Raw genomic sequence first — 18,967 nt, 5'->3', positions numbered from 1 at the left:
GGGGTCATTTAAGAAACTGCTGGACGTGCATATGGTCACAGAAATTTGAGGGTGCATACATGAGGATCAATGGTCGGCACAACATTGTGGGCTGAAGGGCCTGTTCTGTGCTGTACTGTTCTATGTACTATGTTCTCTAAATATAGAGTAGTTATGATCAGTTCAATTCCTGCACTGACTAACATTATCATGATGGAATATTGTCTGATGAGCAGAAATTCAAACTGAACTATTTCAAAAATTGGTTTGATAAAACACATGAATATTAGTTTAAAAATAGTATTCCTGAAAATTTGTTTTCAAAATCCTGCATCCAGCTCTCCAGCCAAGACCTCCTGATTTACAGCTCTATCTCTTCTGACCACTCTAACCTTCAAGCTAAAAATTACAATCCTGAATCTGAAGTTTACATTCCACAATCCATGAATGATGGAGTAGGTATTCACAACACTTCCCTTCTGGAAGAAAATTAAAATGTGTCACACATGATGGGTTTTCATTTACACCATGCATAATATTACAACTTGTAATGTGTTATATATTTTAATAATGATCCAGTCACATGCAATACACACAATAAACCTCCCCCCATTCTCCAAACAACTTCACAAGGTCATCATGTCCATGTCCAATTTAAGATATAAAATATCACCTTTTGTAATGTTTTCTAAAGGTTTTCTTCTAACAATGCTTAAAGTCCAGCATTCCGACAATGAAAAAGATGTTCCATTATCACAGGTGACTTTAATATTCCTGTTAACTGGATTATTAAAATTGACAAGGATAGCCTTAATGAGTTCATTTTAATGTATCAGAGATTATTTCTTGGAGCAATATGTTGTGAAACCACTGGCAAGCAGGCCATCCTGGATTTAGTACTGTGTAATGAAGTCTGATTAATGATTTCATGGAAAAGGATCCTCTCAGGAAGAATGATCATAGCATGCTAGAATTTCAAATTCAGTTTAAAGGTGAGAAACGAGTCCCTCACCAGCAAACTGGAATAAAACAAAGGTAATTATAAAGGACAGATCCAGCCTAGTGGACTGGGCAGGAAGACTTAAAGGTAAGGTTGATGAGCAGACAGATGTTTAAGGAGATATTGAATTGTTTCCAATGAAGATGCATTCCAGAAAGGAAGAAAGATTGTAAGAGAAGGTTAAAAATATGCATGGCGAAGCACGGAAGCTAAAGATAATACAAAGACATACCATATAAGGCATACCATTATTGCAAAGGCAAGTGATAGGCTGAAAAATTGGAAAACCTATAAAGATCAACAACAACTTACTAAAAAAGTCATAAAAGAGCAAAGGTATATTGTTAAAGAAAACTAGTGCATAATATAAAATCAGTTAGCAAAGGCTTCTAAAAGTATATAAACGGGTAGAAAGTAGCTAGTGAATGTCGATCCCTTGGAGGATGTCATTGGGGAGTTAATAATGGGGATCACAAATAGCTGAGACACTTTGCTTCTGTTTTCATGGTGGAGGTCACCAGTATCATCCCAATAGTAACAGGTAATAAAAGGTTATAGAAATTGAGAAACTTAGAATGATCATACTAGGGAATAAGAACTGAGTGGACAATTGGGAATGAAGGCAGTTCAGTCCCTCGGGCCTGATGTCCTACATATTAGGGTCTTAAAGGAAATGCCAGCAGTGATAGTGTCGCCATTGGTTATAATATTTCAAAATTCCCTGTATGCGAGAAAGGATTTCAGTGGATTTAAAAATGCTAATATAACACTCTTAGTCAAAAAGGGAGAGAGGCAGAAAGTAGGAAATTGCACACCAGTCAGTTTAACATCTGGCAGTTTTTAAAATCTATTATTAAAGAAGATATTTGCAAAGTTGAAATATAGTCCATCAAAATCAGCATGATTTTATGAAGGGTATATCATGCTTGACTAATTTGCTAGTGTCCTTCGAAAATGTAACATGTGAAGTGCTGTAAATGTAATATAACTGGATTTCCAGTCGGAATTTGATAAGGTCCTGCATTGAAGGTTAATACACAAGGTAAGATCACATGAAATAAGGGGTAACTATGAACTCGGACAGAAGATTGGCTAACCAACGGAAAGCAGAGAGTCGGGATAAATGAGTTTTTTTTCTGATTGGCATGCTGTAACAAAGGGTTTAGTCCTTGGGCCCCAACGATTTACAAATCTATATTAATGACTTGGATGCAGGGATACAACATACTGTAGCCAGATTTGAACATAACATTAAAATAGGTAGCAAGGTAAGTTTCAATGAAGAAATAAGGAAGTTACAAATGGATATGGATAGATTAAGTGAATGGGCCAAAGTCTGACAGATGCAGTTTAACATGGATTAAGTTATGCTTATCGAGTTTGTTTGGAGGAATCAAAAATTGACCTATTTGATGAATGGAGAGAAATGTCAGAAAGCTTCAGTGCAGAGGGTTTGTTTTTATTCGTTCACTGGATAAGGGCGTTGCTGCTAAGTCAGCACTTATTACCAGTCGCAGAGGTCAGTTAAGAGTCAACCACATCACTGTGGTTACGGACTTACATGTAGACCAGATCAGGTAAGGATGGCAGTTTCCTTCCTGAAGGTCATTAGTGAATCACATATGTTTTTCCCAACAATTGACAATGGTTTTATGATCATCATTAGACATTTAATTACAAAGTTTTCTACTTGATTCAAATTACACCATCTGCTGTGATGGGATTTGAACCCAGATCCCCAGATCATGACAAGGGTCTCTGGATTAACAGTCTAGTAACAACGCTCGGCCATTGCCTCTCTATTATTAATCTGGGTGTCCTCGTGCATGAATCACAGAAAACTAGGATGCAGATACTGCAGATAATAAGGAAGGCAAATGGAATTTTTTGGCATTTATTGCTAAAGAAATATAGTATAAAAGTAAGTGCAGTGGTAGAATCCTTTACCTCTGGGCCAGGAGACCTGGGTTCAAGTCCCACCTGCTCCAGAGGTGTGTCATAACATCTCTGAACAGGTTGATTAAAAATATTTAGAAGTGGGGAAGTGTTGCTGGAGTATTGCATACTTCAGGAAGGATGTTCAGAGGAGGCTCACGAGACTGATTCCAGAGATAAGTGGGATTTGTCTTGTGCAGAGGGATTGATCAGTTTAGGCCTGTATTGCTTGGAGTTTAGAAGAAGGAGAACATCTAATTAAATACATAAGATGTTGAAGAGGATTGACAAAGCAAATGTAGAACCAACATTTCCTCATGTGGGGCAATCTAGAACAAGAAGTCATACTTTTAGGCAAAAGGGTGCTGATTCAAAACAGAAATGAGAATTTACTTGTCTCAGAGGGTCATAAATCTGTGGAGTTCAGCAGTCTAGAATGCAGTGGATGCCAGACATTGAGTACATTTGAAGAGGAGGTAGAATTTTAATTAGTAATCGGTCGAAGGGTATGGGGAACGGACAGGAAAGTGGAGTTGAGGCCGAGTTGAGGTAAGCCATGATTGGATCAAATGGCAGAGCAAGCTCAAGGGACTGACTTACCTGCTCCTGCTCCTGGCTGTTATGTTCTCATGTCAGTTCAACATTAATATAAATAGATGCGTTGAAAGCAGGAACAGGCTATTTGGTCCTTATTTAAGAATTAAATGGCTAATTTATCTGTAGCCACAACCCCAGTTTTTGGCCTATCACCAAGAATCTCTGACTTCCTTGTTACTCAAGAATCTATCAATCTCTGCTTTCAAATATTCAATTATTCTCTATCCACATCTTCTGAGGTCGAGAGATTCACAGACTCCTGAATTCTGAGAGAAGAAATCTGTCCATAAATGGGAGATCCTGTATTTCTCTCCCAAAAGGGCAAACATCTTTTTGACCTGTGCTCTGTGAAGTCCCCAGAGGATTTAAACATTTCAATGAAGTAATTTTTTATTCTTCCAAACTCAGTGGATACAGTCTTTATCTGTCCAAATTTGCTTATAACCCAGGAATCAGCTGAGTGAATCTTCACTGAACTGCTTCTATTGCATTTATATATTTTCTTAATTATGGAGACCAAAACTGTACACAGTATACATTAGAAGTGGTCTCATTGATGCCCTGTACAATTGTAGCAAAATATCCCTTTGTTTATCCATTTACCCTACAAGAATATTCTATCACATAAACCTGGAAACTAAAAACAAACGCGTGCACCATGAAATGAGTATCTACAACACCAGGAAAACAACTGTGTCCAAACTGGTTCAGCTTCTTGCAGTTAAAACACTCTTGCAGTTAAAACTACACAATTGAAGGCTTCCGCTTCTGCGTGGAGCTCCTGATGGAATATAAGGTCTGACAAACTCAAGAAGGATTTTTGCACAAGTTGCAGGGGAAAGGTCCTCCTCTTTGGATGTGTTGGTATGCACAGAAGGATGATGAGTCAGAGAATGATTTCTTGCATACCTAGCATGGTGAGAGATTCTCTCTTTTTTGTGAATGTACTTGTGTACGCAGAGGTTTCCTAGCTGTGAGAATGATCTGTCACACACCTCACATGTGAATGGTTTCTCCACTGCATGGACATGCCAGTGTTTCTGCAAGGTCAATGATTCTGCAAATCCCTTGCCACACACCTCACACTTGAACAGCATCACCCCAGTGTGAACAGATTGGTGTGTGCGGAGGTTTGATGATCTCAAGAATGATTTGTTACACGCTTCACATGTGAAAGGTTTCTACCCAGTGTGAGTGCATCGGTGTCTGTGGAGATGCGATGAATCTGAGAATGATTTGTCACACATCTCACACTTGAACGGCTTCTCCCCAGTGTGAATGCGTCTGTGTCTGCCAAGTGTCGATGACTGTGTGAAGGTCCGGTCGCACGTGTCGCACTTGTAAGGTTTCTCCCCTGTGTGAATCAACTGGTGTCTCAAAAGATCAGAGGTTTGGTTGAAAGCCATCTCGCAAAATTCACATTTGAAGGGTTTCTCCCCTGTGTGAATCCTCTGGTGTATCAGGAGGGTTGAAGATGTTGCAAAACCTTTATCACAAGCCTCACACTTGAAGGGTTTCTCCCCTGTGTGGGTTGTCTGATGTAGCAGGAGACTCCTTAACTGCGTGAACACTTTGTCACACACCTCGCACTTGACTGCTTCCGCCCCTGTGTGAATGCGTTGGTGTGCACGGAGATTTGTTAACCACGAGAAGGATTTATTGCACGTGTCACACTTGAATGGTTTCTCCCCGGTGTGAATACGTTGGTGTTCACGGAGGTTTGATGACTGTCTAAATGTTTTGTCACAAACTTCACATGTGAATGGTTTCTCGCCTGTATGGATGCGTTGGTGGTCGCGGAGAGTCGATGGTTGTGAGAACGACTTGTGGCACACACCGCATGTGAAAGGTTTTTCCCCTGTGTGGATACGCAGGTGTACACGGAGGGTCCATGACTGTGAGAATGATTTATTGCACACCTTACAGGTGAATAGATTCTCATTTTTCTGAATACACTTGTGCACACGGAGATTTGATGATTGTGAGAAGGATTTGTCACACACCTCACATGTGAATGGTTTCTCTCCTGTGTGAATGCGTTGGTGTTGTACAAGCGCCGAAGATTTTGTGAAAGCTCGGTCACAGACATCACATTGGAATGGTTTCTCTTCCATTAAGCTGTCCTGTGCTAACACGTTGGATAGCAAATGCGCTTGTCTTGGGAGATCCTATGCAGCCCTTCTCATAGACCTCACATTTGAACAGCCTCTTGCCTGCGCAAATGAGTCAGTGGTTTATGAAGCTTGATGAATGATTAAAGCTCTCACCACACTTGGAGTCACTCACTTCTTTCCAGCCTCACTCTGACTGATCACCCACAGCTAAACCTTCAGAAAGGTTGGTTCTGATGGAAGGCTCCACACTACTGACCATTTTCATATCTGATGATCTGTCGAAGCTCCCCTGACTCGACTGATTTCCAGATGATGGTTTCACTGCCCCACCTTCTTTATGTTCAGCAATCTTGTAAAGGGGTTGGATGTTTTCCCGCGGTTGTGCAGTCGTTTCTTGGGTGATGATCAGGATCTATCTGCGGTGCCTATCCTCACTGATTCTCTGGTGTAGTACGATGTAATCCTTCTGTAAAACAGGAAATGGAAACATGATTTCCTCCAACTGCCACTCCTGCTTTGCTGAAGGGGCTGATTCCTCAGTTAGAAACTCGGTGAGTGCCATTGCAATTTGCCAGTGTGGGAATCATATCCAAATACTTTCTTCTTCTTTACTTGACAGTCACACAACCTTTGTTTCCAGCAGGGTCATTGATAGTGACCAGGAACAGGCAATGTAGAATGTCCTTTCTTCCCTCAACCCACACCCCCATCTTCCCAGACACCACAAGGGAATGGAAAAGACAATTGGGTGCAGTGTATAATTGGTTATCAATTCACTGAGATTAAGTTATTGTGCTGGTGAAGACCAGTTTTATCCTTGAGAACGTATTTAATGTACAATAAGTAAATCAGTGTTTATGTAGAAATTTCACCCACTGTTTCCAACTTATTCAAAGAAACAAGACTTAGCAGGAATTGCTAGAGCTGAGGAAAAATTGCTTCAGTGTAGCTGATTGAAGGGTTCTGGTTAATTTTGGGACATTAGATACACTAAATGGCAAGGTCTTCAGGTAAGATCTTTACATAAGGCAAAAAAGACATTTCAATAAATGTGTCTCCACATATGACAACTGAATTGCTGTGGAGTTGGATTAACAATCCAGATTGTACTGAAAGCAGAAATTTCTGGAGAAACTCAGCAGGTTTGGCAGCAACTGTGAAGAGGTAGAAATAGAGTTAACATTTTGATTCCTGTGATCCTTTGTCAGATTGTTAGACCAGACTCTGGCTACTAAAACAGATAGCTCATGGGAACAAAGTGTGGGGCTGGATCAACACAGCAGGCCAAGCAGCATCTTAGGAGCACAAAAGCTGACATTTCGGGCCTAGCCTCTTCATCAAAATCTCTTCAAAAATCCATGGGGTACAACCAACTTCATCTTTCTTTTATAAATTAACATTCATTCTCAAAATCATCTTATCTGAACTGCTTCTAATGCAATTATACCCTTTCTTCACCACAGAGACCAAAACCATACATAGTATTCCAGATATGGTCCCACCATGCCCTATGTGGCCTTCTGAGAGTGATCCTCACTAACTGCCACCCTCTGACAGTGCAGCACATCCTCAAGTCATATTTCAGTGACACAAAGCCCTGGTTTGACCACACCTGGAAAACAGTTAGCAGTTCTGCACACATCACCATATGAAGGGAGATGCTGACCTTGGAGGAAATGCAGCTTGGGTTCAATTATGAGGAGAGATGAAACAAACCAGGGTTAAGTTCCCCAGAGTTTAGAAGGTTAAGGTGTAATATGATTAACATTTTTGAGAAATGACAGGGTGAATATAGAGAAACAACTTTAATTCATTGGAGAGACTACAGCCAGGTCATTATTTTAAAATCAGAGCAAGACCTTTCAGAACGAAATGAGAAAACACCACGACACACCAAGTCTGGGAGAACATTTGAATTCATTTCAACAAATCACAATCAATGGAAGATGTGAAAAGTGAGATTGATCTAATTTCGTTCAACAAAGGCTTAAGACAAGATACATGAGCAAAATTAGGCCATTTAGCCCATCCAGTCTACTCTGCCATTCAATCATGGCTGATATGGTTCTCAACCTATTTCTCCTGATAACCCTTGATCCCCATGCTAATCAAGAATCTAGTTAACTCTGTCTTAAATACACTCAATGACTTGCTCTCCACAGCTTTCTGGGGAATGAGTTCCACATATTGACAAACGTTTGGCTGAAGAAATTCCTCCTCATCTCAGTTCTAAAGGGTCGACACTTCACCCTGAGGCTGTGCCTTCATTTGAAGGGATGGGGGAAAGGGCAGGAATATGGAGTTTGCTCACAGAATCACCCTGATCTCGTTGATTAGGGAGACATACATAGAACACTAATTATCTCCTATTCTGATGTACAATCGCCAACTTCCTCAGCATTGCACTCACACTTTTCCCCCACTATCTCACCAAGGCAATATTCTCTCAAGAGAACTGCATAAATGATAATCTCCACTATAACAACCAGCTCCCAAACACACACACAATTCAACAACATCAGTAAGAATCCTCAGACACTCTACACCTCCCAGATAATGACACCTCAACCTTCTTATTTTCAAACTGGTCCATCAAATTGGCTGGAAATCAGGAGGGAAATGCTTCCAATAAACACTCTCAATATACAACACACAGCTCCAGTCAAACAGTTCAGCACAAAGCACCGAGTAAACAGCTCTCTCAGCTGGATCTTCTCACACAGCATAAGGGACATTTCCACCCCTGATTACCCACAAGATTGGTGTGGATATTATGGGATACAATTTGTATAAAAGCTGCTCCTTCACTCACCATCTCCTCAGTCGGTTTACAGTCCCTATAGGAAGTGAACCAGCTCTGGAAGAGGAGAGAATGGTCAGAGTGGGTGGACTCTCTGATTGACGTCTCTCACAGCCAATCCAAATATTTCTGCAGTAACATGAGTTTCCTGAAGCTTGGGAAACTGACCAGTGAAGTGGAGGTGACTTTGAGCAGCAGATCAGGTGGAGATTTAAACTTTGCATTGTCCCATCTGAATAAAACCTCACTTATTGCAGCTGCTGTCTCAGTTCCCCTGGTAAATGTTGACAGAGATTTCTTGTGTGGGAATAGCATCCTTCATCCTCAGAGGCTTTCAAACTGACGACATCAGTGTGGGATGTGTATCCTCAGATGTGTTTGACAGATCAAAACAGCGAGACCCACAACATCCAAGGCAGCGATGACGTGCAGTGGTGGGATCAGCACCTGCCCAGGAGGGAGGAACGTTTCATAAAGAAACATGAAAACAATATCAGCAAACATGGGGGCAAGGTTTCCCCTTTAGGAGTTCACAGTTATACTACTCCAGATCAATCACAATGTTTGGAAATAAAACAATACAGAATAAAGAACTGCAGATCTGAACCAAACAATAAAAAGTGCTGGAGCAACTCAGTTCATGCCGTAGAAATATTTTTGTTTTATTCATCTGTGGGACAAGGGCATTACTATCTGACTGTCCCTAGTTGTCTTTGAGAAGGTGGTGGTGTGCTGTCCTCTTGAACTGTTGCAGTCCACCCGCTGTGGGTTGACCTACAGTGCCCTTAGGGACAGAAATCCAGGATTTTGACCCAGTGACAGTCAATATATTTCCAGGTCAGGATATTGAGCGGCTTGAAGGGAAACTTGTGAATGGTGGTATTCCCATGTATCTGCTGCTCTTGTTCTGCAGTGCATCTTGTAGATAGTACACACTGCTGCTATTGAGTGTTGGTTCAGCCACATAGCTGGGTTCATCCCGGTGCATAGTGCCAGCAACCATACATGTCATACTAAGTTGTGATATCACAATGTATTAGAGCTCAGCAATAGGAAGGGCTTCCATTCCATTAATGTGCAGGGGATCTGAGATCATTGGTTCCATCTTTTGGAGGTGTGTACCCTGGTGGCTGCCTCAATTCCTACATCTTGGCATGCTCTCGTGTACCTGCTTCATTTGGGGTCCAGGTGCCTTACAAAGATGTTTTCTGACAGACCAGGGCTACCCACTGCAACCATAGCTCATGACACCATTATACAACCCGAATGAATACGGTTGAATAAGTGCTGCTACGATTTTGCTGAGATTCTGCTATGCGGACTAGTCTCAAACTGTATGGGTGTGTGCGTGTGTGTGTGTTTTGGGGGGGGCGGGGCATTGGTCATGCAATGTACTTCAGGTACAGTATGCCACATCGTTTTCCAAGAATGGGAGGAAGGTGAAGGGTATTGAGAAGTTTGAAGCACCTTGTGCATGACAGACATCAGCTACATTGGGTCCCACAAGCCAGACAGACCTGATTGACACCAGATTCAGTTTGAGAGCTAGGGCAGTATATGACCAAGAGTATGAAACAATTGTTGGTTAACATGCAAGCAATTTGTTCCATTCTGGAGGCAAAATGCATCTTCTGTTCATTTGGCTTCGATTTGCTTTTGTTGATTATAAGTAACAAAAAACCTTTGATATATTTTGAAGGTTTCCCTGTGATGGTTCCCCCACAGAACAATGATTAAATGCTGGTCTACACTGGGAAAAGAGTGGCAATGACTGGAGAGAGCAGAAAGAATAGACGTGCGTAGGGCTGGCTAAGCTGGGTGGCCTGTTGGTTAAACACAACTCCACTATTTCGGCCTAGTTACTGTGAATAAGAAAATGTCAGCCATGCCAGTTATGTGCTACATAAGCATGGGTTTTGGCTGCTGTCCACAAGGTTGCCATGGAAGGGTAACTCTGGAGTGCCAGTGTCTGTTCAGCAGCAAGGCCGAGGTTCCAAGATGGCATTGGCACCAGAATGCCAGTCTATTCCAGGGTATCTGGACATTGATGAATTCTTTCACCTATAGTGAGTGAAATAATTTGGCTAGCATCGGAAAGGGGTGCCAGAGAGGCAGAGTACATAGTTAATGACGTGCATTTGGGACAGTAATGGTGAAAAAGTCTTGCTGGGGCTCAGAGAGACAAACGTTGGAATTGACACTTAGTCAAAATATAACATTCAGCCCAAAGGCAACACTGATGCCGTCAGGTGTTATTGTTTACTATGTTAGAGAAAATCAAATGTTCAGGATGTTCTGTACACAGCCTTGAGACACAAAAATTGAATCGACTACAAATGTAGTAATTATGTTCAAGATAGAAATTGATAGACTTCAAGTGATTTGAGGATGGAAGAGGAAGATGGCTTAGAGGTAGATGATCAACTTATGATTTGTGTGAATGGCAGAGCAGGCTCCATCGAGCCTAATTTTTACCTTCCTATAAAATATTAAGTTGTTGTCAGCCATGTCTCAGTGAGTACTGTTGTTTCTGAGTCAGAAGGTTGTGATTTCAAATCGGAATCCAAAGACTGAACAGTGTATCAGTCCAAGGTACCATTTTACTGAAGAGTTGTAGAGTCATAGAGCTGTACAGCATGGAACCAGGCCCTTTGGTCCAACTTGCCCAAGCTGACCAGATATCTTAAATTAATCTAGTCTCGTTTGCCAGCATTTGGCCCATATCGCTCTAAACCCTTCCTATTCATGTACCCAGAAGTCTTTTAAATGTTGTAATTGTACTAGCCTCCACTTCCTCTGGTAGTTCATTCCGTACACTCACAATCTCTGCATGTAAAAGTTGCCCCTTAGGTCTCTACTAAATCTTTCCCCTCTCACCTTAAATCTATGGTCTCTTGTTTTGGACTCCACTACGCTAGCGAAAGGACCTTGGCTATTCACTTTATCTGTGCCCCTCATGATTTTATAAACCTTTGTAAGGTCACCCCTCAGCCTCCGATGCTCCAGGGTAAATATGCCCCACCTATTCAGCCTCTCCTTATAGCTTAAACTCTTCAGCCCTGGCAACATCCTTGTAAATCTTTTCTTTCAAGTTTCACAACATCCTTTCTATTAGCAGGGAGAGCAGAATTGAATGCAGTATTCCAATAGTGGCTCAAACAATGTTCTGTACAGCCCCAACATGACCTCCCAGCTCCTGTACTCAATGCACTGACCAATATAAGCAAGTACCTTCTTCACTACCTGTCTAACTGCGACTCTACTTTCAAGGAACTATGAACCTGCACTCCAAGGTCTCTCTGTTCAGCAACACTCGCCAGGATCCTTATCATTAAGTGTGTAAGTCCTGCCCTGAATTGGCTTTAATAAACTGCAGCACCTCACATTTATCAAAATTAAACTCTGTCTGCCACTCCTTGGCCCATCAGCCCATCTGGTCTGGTTGGCCTCTCAGGTGAATGTAAGGATCCTGTGACCATAGGCTAGGGTAGAGCAGGGGAGATATCCCTTTGTTCCTATCAATTTGTATTCTGCAATCAACTTTAAACAGGTCATCTGATCATTATCACGTTTCTGTTTGTGGCTTGCTGTTTTGCAAATTGGCTGTCACATTACAACAGTGGTTATGTTTCAAAAAGTATTTAATTGGATGTAAATTATTTCTATCCACCTGAATTTGTGAATATTAACATGTAAATGCAAGTCCTTTTTTTCTTCAGGAAATATTTTGCTTCTTGTGAACTGTAAATTATAAACCCGTTGATAGGGAAAGTAGCCCAGCTCACAGTATTGTACAAAGATCTTACTCTCGGATCCAGTGTGTTAATGAATAGGAATACACCATGCTGACAAGTTAGAGAGCTTGGGTTAAGACAAAATTTATTATGGATTATAGATCAATATTGAAAATGGAAAGAAGAGCTGAAAAACAACACAATATTCAGCCTACAATAACAAAATATTTGCAAATGACTCAATATTTCCAAGAACAGAAAATGAATCTTGGAAGAGTGTAAGGTGAACATATCACACTGTTATTACATTGAGCTATAATGGATTGAGGAAACTCAGGTCTGTTGATACTCATCCCAATCCCTCATCACAATGAGGATAGTAGTCCTCCCACACACGAGAATACAGAAATAAATATGGGGTATCTAAAGCTAGAGTAGCCTGGATGAATAAGGGTAGTGTTGAAAAAATAAAAAAGGAAATATGATGCATTCCAGAGTAATAACAGCAACAGACACCAAGTTGAGTAATTCAAATGCAGAACAGAGGCTAAGCCTGGAACAAGGAAGGCGAACGGGACACATGAGGAAACCAAATATTCTTCAAATATATTGACAGTAAAAGATTAATGAGGCCCCATAAGGATCAAATAGGGTAAACTGGTCATTGTAGAGGTAATGTATGAGTACTTTGCTTTTGTCTTTACCAAATTAGCCCAATTCAAAATGTGGGTGCTGAACATCTGAGCACTACAATGCTAGATAAGGAAGAGGAGCTAAAAAGGTTGGCAGCACTCAAGGTAGAGAAGTCACCAGGCCCAGATGGGATGCATCCTAATTGATGAGAGAGGTAAGGCAGCAAATCACAGAGAATTTGACATTTTTCAGGTTTGTCTGAACTCAGGATTAGTCCTGGGGAATTGGAGGACTGCAAATGTGCCACCATTGTTTAAGAAAGGGACAAAGGATAACCCAGGAAAATACAGACCTATTAGCTTAACATCAGTTGTGGAAAAACGGAAGAAGGCCATGATACAGGATACAGACTTAGAGAAAAATAAGTTAATACTAGACAGTAAATATGGCTTTCTTGAGGGTAGGGCATGTCTGACAATTTAATTAAGTTCTTTGATGAGTGACACAGGCAATGGATGGAGGTGTTGTTGTTGATGCTGGATATTTGGACTTTCAGAAAGCGTTTGATGCAGTGCCACCTAGTAGTCTGATTAGCAAATTCGTAAAGTATAAGATCAATGGATTCCTGGCAGTATGGATTAGAAGTTGGCTAAAAGAGAGGAAACAGAGTGTAGGTACGAGCAATTCTCAGACTGGAGACAAGTTGAAAGTGGTGTTCTCCAGGGGTTGGGATAGGACCACTGACTTTTCTGATTTATATACACAATTTTAAAATGGGTGTTGAGAGCAAAATCTCTAAACCTGAATAGTGATTTTGACATGTTGACCAAATGGGGAGGCATCCGGCAGACAAATTTCAATGCAGAGAAATGTCCTACCAAATATATTTTGGTAGAAGATACATGGAGAGAAAATACAGGCTCAATAGTACAACTTTGAGAAGAATACAGGAGCAGAGGAACCGTGGGGTTCAAGCACTTGATTCTCTGAAGGTGGCCAGGTAAGTTGAAATAGTGGTTCAGAAGCTTTATAGGATCCATGGGTTTATAAATAGAGACACAGAGTATAAAAGCAAGGAAGTGATGCTACCCTTTACAAATCATTGCTCAGACCATATTTAGAGTTTTTTGTCCAATTCTGGGCACCTTATTTAAGGATGTTAAAATCCTGGAAGAGTGCAAAGGAGCTTGACCAGAATGATACCAGGAATGAACTGTTTCAGATACAAGTTAAAATTAGAGAAACTGGGCTTATTCTCCTTGGAGCAGACAAGATTAAGAGGTGACCTCAATGAGGTGTTCAAAATTATGAACAATTTTGACTGGGTAAAGAAAGATATTCTATTTCCACTAGCTAAAAGGTCAGTAACTAGGGTTTGTCAACAAGTGAGCTAGGAGTGAGATGAGGAGAAACATCTTTACTCAGAGTTATTAGATTGCAGTGCCTGAGAGTGATGGAGGTAGATTCCATGGGAGGTTTCAAAAGCTGAATATACATTTGAATGTGATGAATTTAGAGGCTTATAGAGATAGGGACTAGCTGAACAGCTCTTTCAGGACCAGGTACAGACGTGACAGGTTCAAATGCCTTCTCCAGTACTGTAAAAATTTAATGATTCTAATCACTATGGTATTAACCAAAGACCCGAAGAGGGTCTGTCTAAAAATCAATCACCAACTAAAGCGGGGTCTAATTCTACCCCATACCCACTCCCAAGAGTTGGCTCACTTGACTTCTCATATACACACATCAGGGGAAACTCTCTCAGAATACTACAGACAGATTTTTTTTTAAATCCCTGTACTTTAGTCTGGATCTCAATTCTGATGGTCAGAAATGACACCAAGCTTTAGTGACACAGGATGGAGCTTGTTTCCAACATTCAAACCCACCAATGGTTGCAGGGATCCAGTGATCACATGGGCACATGAGCCGATAAGTTTCCATTCCTGGAAGATCCTTTAACCCCAGGTGAGTTGGACAGTGCTTTCTAATTCTCAATTCCCTGCCCTTTGGGCCTCCATTCACCATATTGCTTCTGTAGCTGTTATTCTGGGTTAGTCATTCCATTACATCAACCTTCTATGCTTCCAATTACTTTTACTCTCATCCTTTTTGGTTTTCTTCCTGCTGCTACTGTTGAAGGGAAGAAGATTTGAATGTATTTTACTTACAACTGTATTGCGATCCATCACCAGATCTGATTGGAACACATCAAACACCACTGGCCCTGCTTTCCTCTGTCAAAACTGCTCATTACTTCAGGACTGTCCTGAAGAGAAAAGATAACCTCCTCCTCAAAACCAGCTATGTTCTTGTGGAAGCTACATGCCAGCTGGACAGAGCTCTATTGAGACTCTACCTGGAGAATATGGTTCATTTCTGGGCACTGCACCTCAAGAAGGACATAATGGCTTTGGGGGAGTGCAGCATGGATTCACCTGAATGTTTCTGGGGATAAAACGGTTAAATTATGATGACATACTACACAGATGAGCTTGCATTCCCTTGAATGGAGAAAATTAAGTGGTGAGCTAACTGACGTGTTTAAGATTAATAAACAAGTTGGTAAAATAGTTACAGAGAAATGATGCCCCTGATGGGAGAGTCCAGAACAAGGGGCAGAGCATTAAAATTACAGTGAGGCTGTTCAATAAACACTTCTTCACAAAATGGGGACTGGAAATCTGGAACTTTTACCCTACAAAACCTGTTAAAGCTGGGGCTCGAGTGAAAATTGCAAAATTGAGACTGACCAATTTATTGAAAGGGCATTAAGACTTGCAGAGACAAGACAGGTAGAAAGAGTTAAGATGCAGATTTGCCATGATCTAACTGAATGGTGTCACACTCTAGTTCCTACATTCCTTAAATTCCTCTTGATTGCTGTCTTCACTTACTTCTCCAAAAAAAACTGCTCAGTATCATCTTCCTCAACCTCCAGCTGAGCTTCCGACCACATACCCTCTCCATCACAATGTCACCACTTCCCCCTCTGTAACATTCTGAATTTCCAACACTCCAACCCCACATTAGTCCACTTGCTGTTGAAATTTTCATCCATGCTTACTGTTTCTAGATTAGACTAAACAATTCCAATGCCCTCCCATCTGGCCTTCGATCTTCCACTCTCCATGAACTTCACCCCAGCTAAAACTCTGCACTCTCTATCCTAACTCTCTCACAGATCACTCCTGTGCTCACTGACCTACACCAGTTCTCCACTCCCCCAAGTGCCTCCAATTTAAAATTCCCACGCTCCAACACAAGTTGCTCCTCCCTATCTCTGTCACTTCAAGCCTATTTCCCTCTGAGATCCCCAGAGGATGCAGCAGAGGAATGGTGATGTTGACTGTGGTTAATGGCCCAGTGGCATTAACTCTTGGTTGTTAATACAGAAACTCAGGTAATGTTAAGCTTTTGTGCTCCTGAGATGCTGCTTGGCCTGCTGTGTTCATCCAGCCCCACATTTTATTATAATGTTATGGGGCCACAGGTTTGAATCCTACCATGGCAAACGTAATTTGAATTCAGTAAAAATCTGCAATGAGGAGGCAAATGATGAATATGAAATGATTGTCAGGAAAAATCTATCTGATTCACTAATATCCTTTTAGGAAAGGAAATCTGTCGTGCGTACCTGGTCTGGCCTACATGTGACTCCAGATCCACAGTAAAGTGTTATCTCTTAATCACTCCGTGGACACCAGGACCTTTGTTGACTGGCAAAGTTTTTTTTTAATATATTCTTTTGTGGGATTTGAGTATTAGTGCCAATGTACGAGATATTTGAGACGGCCCTGCTCAGACAGAAAGTGCTTTGAAATGACAGCTCCCCTGTGTGAGCATTGGATGGGAAACAACATCAACAGCTTTCAGTGTAATAGAAGCAGGTGACTTGGCTGTAGGATCATGTGGAGATACTGGTATGTGGTGAGGGAAGAGGAAGAGGTGAAACAATCCTGACATATAATTCTCCCATCTCTGGTTTGTCTCCCATGTGGTTTCACTGATACTCCTGAAAATCCAAGTACACCAATAAGAATTTCTTCACCCTGTGTGACTGGACCAGCAGATACGTTAACTGTGTGAAAGCCTGTCACAAATAGTGCACCTGAATGGTTTCTCATTGCTTCGATCCAAATGGTGCTTCAGTACATCAGAGGAGTTCATGAAGGCCTTGCCAAAAACATCATTCGTGAAGAATTTCACTTCTATTCCAGGAGGGTGAAGATATTATGAAGGCTTTAACCACATACTTCGCATGTTAATGGTTACTGGCCTGTGTGAACGTACAAGTGATACACCGTTCAAATTCCTCATTACATACCTCACACTTGAAGGGATTCTCTCCTGTGTGAATCTTCTGGTGTGTCAGGAGACCAGAGGATTGAGTAAAAGCTTTATCACAAATCTCACACCTGAAGGGTTTCTCCCCTGTGTGAATTCTCTGGTGTCTTAGTAGGGTTGTAGATGCCGCAAAACCTTTGGCACAAACCTCACATCTGAAGGGTTTCTCCCCTGTGTGGACAGTCTGATGTCTAAGAAGGCTTGACAACTGTCTGAAGGCTTTAGCACACACATTGCAAGTGAATGGTTTCTCCCCTGTGTGAATGCGTTGATGTACACGAAGATTCATTAAGTGTGAGAAGGATTTATTGCACACCTCACATGTGAATGGTTTCTCCCCCGTGTGAATACGTTGATGTGCATGAAGATTCGAAGACTGTGAGAAGGATTTTCCACAAACCTCACACTTGAAGGGTTTCTCCCCAGTGTGAATCCTTTGGTGCATTAGGAGCTCAGAGCATAGCGTGAAAGACATCTCACAAACCTCACACCTGTATGGTTTCTCTCCTGTGTGAATCCTCTGGTGCATCAGAAGCCTGGTAGATGTTGGGAAAGCTTTATCACAAACCTCACATTTGAAAGGTTTCTCCCCTGTGTGGATTGTCTGATGAGCCTGGAGGTGTGATAATTGTGTGAAAGCTTTGTCACACACCTCGCAGGTGAATGGTTTCTCTCCTGTGTGAATACGCTGATGAACCCGGAGATTCATTAAGTATGAGAATGATTTGTCGCACACTTTGCATGTGAATGGTTTCTCCCCTGTGTGAATGCGTTGATGTTCATGAAGGGTCGATGGTCGGGAAAAAGTTTTGTCGCACACCTCACATGTGAATGGCTTCTCCCCTGTGTGAATACGTTGATGTTTACGGAGTGTTGATGAATGTGCAAATGATTTATTGCATACTTTGCATGTGAATGGCTTCTCCCCTGTGTGGATACGTTGGTGTACACGGAGGTTCGATGACTGTGAGAAGGATTTGTTACACAGTTCACAAGTGAATGCCTTCTCCTCTGTGTGCATGCTTTGATGCGTGTGGAAATTTGAGGACTGTCCAAAATCTTGATCACACACCTCACACTCAAATAGCTTCTCTTCCATGTGGCTGTAGAACAAATGCACTTTGTGTATTAGAGGGTCTTACAATGCTGTGGAGCCCTCATCATGCTTAAACAGTTCTCACCTCTCTGAGTGAATCAGTTCATGGGGCTTGATGGAAAATGAAGCTCTCACCACACTTGGAGCCACTCACACTTCTTCCCAGCCTCACCCTGACCGATCACACATAGCTGAACCTTCAGAAAGGCTGGTTCTGATGGAAGGCTCCACACCACTTACCAGTTTTAGATCTGACCAGAATTCCCCTAACCTGACCAATTTTCAGCTGATGGTTTCACTGCCCAGCCTTCTCTGTGTTGAGCAATTCTGTGAAGGGACTGGATGTCTTCCCTCAGTTCTGCAGTCTTTCCTTGGGTGATGGTGAAGATTTATCTGCAGTGTCTATCCTCTCTGATTCTCTGGTGTAATCTTTCTGTAAAACAGGAAAAGGAAACATGATTTCCTCCAACTCCCTCTCTTCAAAACAAGTTCAAGGAAACTCACCACTCCTCACCAAACTGATGAATGAGTACTTCATTTTCATCATCACAAGGAAATAGACTGTGGGCAGATCCCAAATCTGGGTGTCCATGAGGTACAGAGAATGATCAGCAGCAGCACAATTGAATTCTACCACAATCTCACAGCTCGGCACAGCTCTCATTCCATGATTATCATCAAACCAGAAGATAGACAGGTGAGAAGCAAAACTGGAGATACAGAGGGCTA

General features: G+C 41.7%; 1 protein-coding gene and 1 pseudogene across 1 annotated transcript in view; one reads left to right on the top strand and one right to left on the bottom strand.

The window, feature by feature from the left end:
* Positions 1 to 18,967, top strand: part of LOC125446366 (uncharacterized) — a 281,544-nt gene that overhangs the window by 164,864 nt on the left and 97,713 nt on the right. The window lies entirely within an intron of this gene.
* On the bottom strand, positions 567 to 18,254 carry LOC125446404 (zinc finger protein 271-like; annotated as a pseudogene).

The sequence above is a fragment of the Stegostoma tigrinum genome, chromosome 34 (genome assembly GCF_030684315.1).
Source record: "Stegostoma tigrinum isolate sSteTig4 chromosome 34, sSteTig4.hap1, whole genome shotgun sequence".
In the NCBI taxonomy this organism is placed as follows: Eukaryota; Metazoa; Chordata; class Chondrichthyes; order Orectolobiformes; family Stegostomatidae; genus Stegostoma; species Stegostoma tigrinum.
Note: the sequence above shows the minus strand (reverse complement) of the source record. Positions and strands in the feature narration are given on the sequence as shown.